Source organism: Oncorhynchus kisutch, linkage group LG9 (assembly GCF_002021735.2).
Source record: "Oncorhynchus kisutch isolate 150728-3 linkage group LG9, Okis_V2, whole genome shotgun sequence".
Taxonomy (NCBI): domain Eukaryota; kingdom Metazoa; phylum Chordata; class Actinopteri; order Salmoniformes; family Salmonidae; genus Oncorhynchus; species Oncorhynchus kisutch.
Window position 1 is genome coordinate 22110116 of NC_034182.2, and position 6000 is coordinate 22116115.

Here is a 6000-nt window from a genome sequence, read left to right on the forward strand (position 1 = left end):
CCTAAGGTTTCAGTTTGTGTGCTACCTAACCAGTTAATGGTTTGACATTCTGGTAATGACTCAAATCATCAGCTGCAGCTTTTCAGTAAATGTTCTCCTCAGGTCAATTTGGTTGCCCTTGCTTCGGGTGTTGTAGTAGATCCAGGGTAACAGCATGTATTCAAATAAACAAAACAAACACAGTTAAGAGTTCTGTCCTCCCTTAGGCATCAACAGGCTATTTTATAGTACTCTACCCTGAATCCTGATTCATGTAACTCAACTTCCCCCTCCCTGTCTTTTGGATGACAAAACACATGAAATGGAACTCCAAGGCCTTAGGATTCCTGTACTTAACTTTAGGTCCATTCTGTCTAACTTAAGGCCTCCTGCCTGATGTCAATTTGGTTGTTATTTAAAGGGTAGGAAGCATGAGATTTTACTTAGTAACTTAGTTGTAGGTCACGATCTAGTTACGTGTAAGTACAAACATAGTTATGTTTTGGGATTAATACATATTTATTTATTTATTTCCGGATAACTTCTAAACTTCCCACAATGCACTATTTCTCAACGTCATTTGGAGGATCTACTCTGTGATGCCGAATTCGAAATGATAATAACCAAGGCTGAAGGTATCTCTAGACTAACATATGGTGCTCTATCTTTATATCTTGACCGTAAAATAAGCAAGGAGATAGATCAGATGCTTTTCAACTTTCTTTGGAGAAACCGTACCCATTACATTAGGAAAACTGTTGTAATGAACACTTGGACTGAATTTTCTGGACTTTACTACTTTAAATAATACTTTTAAGATCAATTGGATAAAACAATTCCTAAGAAGACCCACTTCTATCTGGAATTTTATTCCTCATCATGTCTTCTCTACTTTTGGTGGCCTTAACTTCATGTTGTTTTGCAATTATAATATTGACAACGTTCCAGTGAAACGTTCTGCTTTTCATCGGCAGGTTTTCTTGTCATGGTCCTTAATTTATAAACACAATTTTTCTCCACACAGATATTATATATGGAATATATATATATATTATATATGGATATATTGTATAAAAATACCTCTCTGTTTTTTGAATATTGGTTCCGAAATAATATCCTATTAGTGAGCCAACTGGTAAATGCAGAGGGTCTTTTACTCAGTTATAAAGAATTCTTATCACTTTACAAGGTCCCTGTAACACCTAAAGATTTTGCAATTGTTTTAGATGCCATTCCCTCAGGTGTTGCTATGTTATTCAGGAACATGTCAAGACCTGACCCTCAGAGCCTACCTTCTGTTGACCCTGTTGACTCATCAGTAGGAAAGATTTGTTTCTCTTTTGGTCCATTCAACAACAGAGCGATACGATCCTTGTTTCAGCAGGATGTTGTATCTATACCTTATGTCATGCCTTATTGGAATGGATTTATTGATAATATCTGTTGGAAAAAAGTTTGTATGTTGCCACACACATACCTACTTGTTAACAAAATTAAGGAAGTTTCCTTTAAAATTATTCATAAATATTATCCTGCCAACCACTATATGAAGAAGTTTAAGGAAAACATCAACTCAAATTGCTCCTTTTGTAATGACCACCCAGAAACAGTTGTGCATCTTTTTTGGCATTGTATGCATGTAAGAAAACTGTGGCAAGACATCAGTAGGTTTATAATTGAACACATTTATGAAGATTTTACACTATTGTGGAGAGATGTACTGTTTGGATTCTTTACATACAATAGAAATAAGCGGAATCATTTTTATGTAATTAATTTCATTATTCTTTTGGACAAATTTCATATACACAAATGTAAATTTACAAACAGAAAAACACATTTTCGTACCCTACAAAAAGAAATTGAACTGTATTTTAAGACGGTTAAATGCTCTACTAACAAAAAAGCTGTTCGAATTGTATGTATATGCATGTCCCTTAAGGTCCTTGTGTAATTGTAATGTGATATTGTACCCCCTAGCTCGATTGTCTATTGTTTGTAATCTATGTATGCTTGTATTCCCTCATGTGCTTTATGTATTGATTTGATATTTATAAAAAATAAAAATAAATTAAATTAAAATGCTAGCTCGGTAGCTAGCTCAAACTGGCTAACATTAGCCACACCTCAAACTATTCACAGACTTTGTGGCTGGGTTATTTAATGGGAAAACGTTAGCTTGGCAGGCTCTGGTGCTTTCTTACCGTGGGCTCAAAACTAAAGAGAAAATCATATCTGCTTTTTTTATTTTATTTTTATTTTTACCTTTATTTAACCAGGTAGGCAAGTTGAGAACAAGTTCTCATTTACAATTGCGACCTGGCCAAGATAAAGCAAAGCAGTTCGACAGATACAACGACACAGAGTTACACATGGAGTAAAACAAACATACAGTCTATATACAATGTGAGCAAATGAGGTGAGAAGGGAGGTAAAGGCAAAAAAGGCCATGGTGGCAAAGTAAATACAATATAGCAAGTAAAACACTGGAATGGTAGTTTAGCAATGGAAGAATGTGCAAAGTAGAAATAAAAATAATGGGGTGCAAAGGAGCAAAATAAATAAATAAATAAAAATTAAATACAGTTGGGAAAGAGGTAGTTGTTTGGGCTAAATTATAGGTGGGCTATGTACAGGTGCAGTAATCTGTGAGCTGCTCTGACAGTTGGTGCTTAAAGCTAGTGAGGGAGATAAGTGTTTCCAGTTTCAGAGATTTTTGTAGTTCGTTCCAGTCATTGGCAGCAGAGAACTGGAAGGAGAGGCGGCCAAAGAAAGAATTGGTTTTGGGGGTGACTAGAGAGATATACCTGCTGGAGCGTGTGCTACAGGTGGGAGATGCTATGGTGACCAGCGAGCTGAGATAAGGGGGGACATTACCTAGCAGGGTCTTGTAGATGACATGGAGCCAGTGGGTTTGGCGACGAGTATGAAGCGAGGGCCAGCCAACGAGAGCGTACAGGTCGCAATGGTGGGTAGTATATGGGGCTTTGGTGATAAAACGCATTGCACTGTGATAGACTGCATCCAATTTGTTGAGTAGGGTATTGGAGGCTATTTTGTAAATGACATCGCCAAAGTCGAGGATTGGTAGGATGGTCAGTTTTACAAGGGCAGCATGAGTGAAGGATGCTTTGTTGCGAAATAGGAAGCCAATTCTAGATTTAACTTTGGATTGGAGATGTTTGATATGGGTCTGGAAGGAGAGTTTACAGTCTAACCAGACACCTAAGTATTTGTAGTTGTCCACGTATTCTAAGTCAGAGCCGTCCAGAGTAGTGATGTTGGACAGGCGGGTAGGTGCAGGTAGCGATCGGTTGAAGAGCATGCATTTAGTTTTACTTGTATTTAAGAGCAATTGGAGGCCACGGAAGGAGAGTTGTATGGCATTGAAGCTTGCCTGGAGGGTTGTTAACACAGTGTCCAAAGAAGAGCCGGAAGTATACAGAATGGTGTCGTCTGCGTAGAGGTGGATCAGGGACTCACCAGCAGCAAGAGCGACCTCATTGATGTATACAGAGAAGAGAGTCGGTCCAAGAATTGAACCCTGTGGCACCCCCATAGACTGAGACTGCCAGAGGTGCTTGCTCTAATTGTGTAGTACCTTGTCTGTTCTTCTTTTTTTTCTTCTTTTTTTTCTTTTTCAACTTTTAATTTTATTTTTTACTTTTCGACATGTTCTCTGTATAGTAGGTTATGGGTTTTGTAACTTTTACCACCTTGGCTTAGTGCTAGCATGCTAGCTGACTGATATCTGGAATCTATTTTTGGGGATTTCGGCCCGGTGAAGCGCCCACCTCCCCCTCACTTTGGCAGCTAACTCAGTCTGCACTCTTTTACAAGTTTTACCATCAGATGGGGCCCCAAGCATCAGTCTGTAAGTCTCTCCTCTATTTATATTTTAGTTGTGTTGTGGTGTGTTAGTTGTGTTCTAGCTGTTGGGCTCTAGCTTGCCAAGCATAACCGTGGTGGTTGGCTAGTCTGGCTAGGCTAATAGCTAGTTGGCTAAATAGCTCATGTTAGCTGGCGAACACTTTAATGTAGCTGTAAGCTAGGTGTTTATAGCAACTGGCTGACTCATTCAGTGCTAACGTAACATTAACTGACTGGTTATGCTGAACGTTAGCAGAATAGTAGGGCTACTGTTAGCAGGCTAGTTGGCTAGCAACCTTGCAAGTTGATTTGTAACAATACATTCATAAAATGTTTGCTTGTAAATTGGCAGAAAATATAATTAAAACCAGTAGTGATGAGTGTCAACAATTTGGTTTAATTTAAAGTTGTACATTTTAAGTTATTTCTGTTGGAGTTTACATGATAGGGAATAGGCTCTTGCCTGGTCCTCCATGTGACATCACACCCCAGAAAAATATTTTTCGACATCGGAATTCTGATCGATTTTATGTAATAACAACAAAAAATGGAAAATAAGGTAAAACTTTGCATAGGTACTTTGATGTGTATGCTAATGCAAATGCATATGTTACATTACATGTGGTTACGTTTATGCTACCTACCCTTTAATGCTTCAGCTAGTTGTAAAGTAGTCTAGTTGTAAATCTCATACAAACAAAGAAACGGGTTCAGGCTTATTTAACATAATTGCACATGTGCAAAACACACATAAAAGGTGATGTAAACAGAGTGAAGGTTCTTCTTTCGATCCCTGATTCCTGTAACAAGTTCCAGTGCTGTATCTGCCTAGACATCTTCACTAACCCTTTCTCTATACCCGGGTGCCACAACTTCTGCCTGGCCTGTGTCAAAGGTTACTGGGACACCAGCGACCGCTTTGAGTGCCCCCTCTGTAAGGAGTGCTTCCGCCGCCGACTTGAGTTATGCATCAACTGTGCTTTAAAAGGACTTCACAGAGCACTGTAAGGGATCGCTAGGTGATAAATGGCATGTATTGTGTTTATACAGTCGAAGTTGGAAGTTTACATATACCTTGGCCAAGTAAATTTAAACTAAATTTTCACAATTCCTGACATTTAATCCTCGTAAAAATGTCCTGTCTTCGGTCAATTAGGATCACCACGTTATTTTAAGAATGTGAAATGTCAGAATAATAGTAGAGATAATGATTTATTTCAGCTTTTATTTCTTTCATCACATTCCCAGTGGGTCAGAAGTTTACATACACTCAATTACTATTTGGAAGCATTGGCTTTAAATTGTTTAACTTGGATCAAACGTTTCGGGTAGCCTTCCACAAGCTGCCCACAATAAGTTGGGTGAATTTTGGCCCATTCCTCCTGACAAAGCTGGTGTAACTGAGTCAGGTTTGTAGGCCTCCTTGCTCGCACACACATTTTCAGTTCTGCCCACTAATGTTCTATAGGATTGAGGTCAGGGCTTTGTGATGGCCACTCCAACACCTTGACTTTGTTGTCCTGAAGTCATTTTGCCACAACTTTGGAAGTATGCTTGGGGTCATTGTTCATTTGGAAGACCCATTTGCAATCAAGCTTTAACTTCCTGACTGAGGAGCCGTCAATCATCCGTTCGATCACATCACGTTGTTCTGAGACTGTTGTCTGACTGGAGATCGTCTCTCAATACTGGCCAGAAATAGAAATAACTAACTGATGGACGGATAAAACAAATGTAATCAACATTTTGTAAGCACGTAAGGTCAAATTACTGATATAGATATTCTTATTCTACTGTGAGAAGTCTATATTCAATTCTTACATTTTTCTAAATCTAAGTGTCTAAATGTGCAACAAGTGTAAGCAAAAATCACCTTTTATCAGTAGCTCAATGGCATTTAAGGGAGTGGGAAAGGATAGAGAATGGAAAGAGGATCTGAGATGATGGAGAGAAGAGGGAGGAGTGTGGAACAGGTAGGCGTTTGTGGGCGAGAGAAAACAGACGATTTATGATGGTTGTGATATGATTAAACGTCTGTTTGAACACAGGGGTTCCCTTACAGAGAGAGAGAGGGGAGGAGATGGAAGGAGAGAGGGTGGGATGAGATCGAGGAAGGAGAGAAAGGGAAGAGAGGGGGAGAGGTGTGAGAGT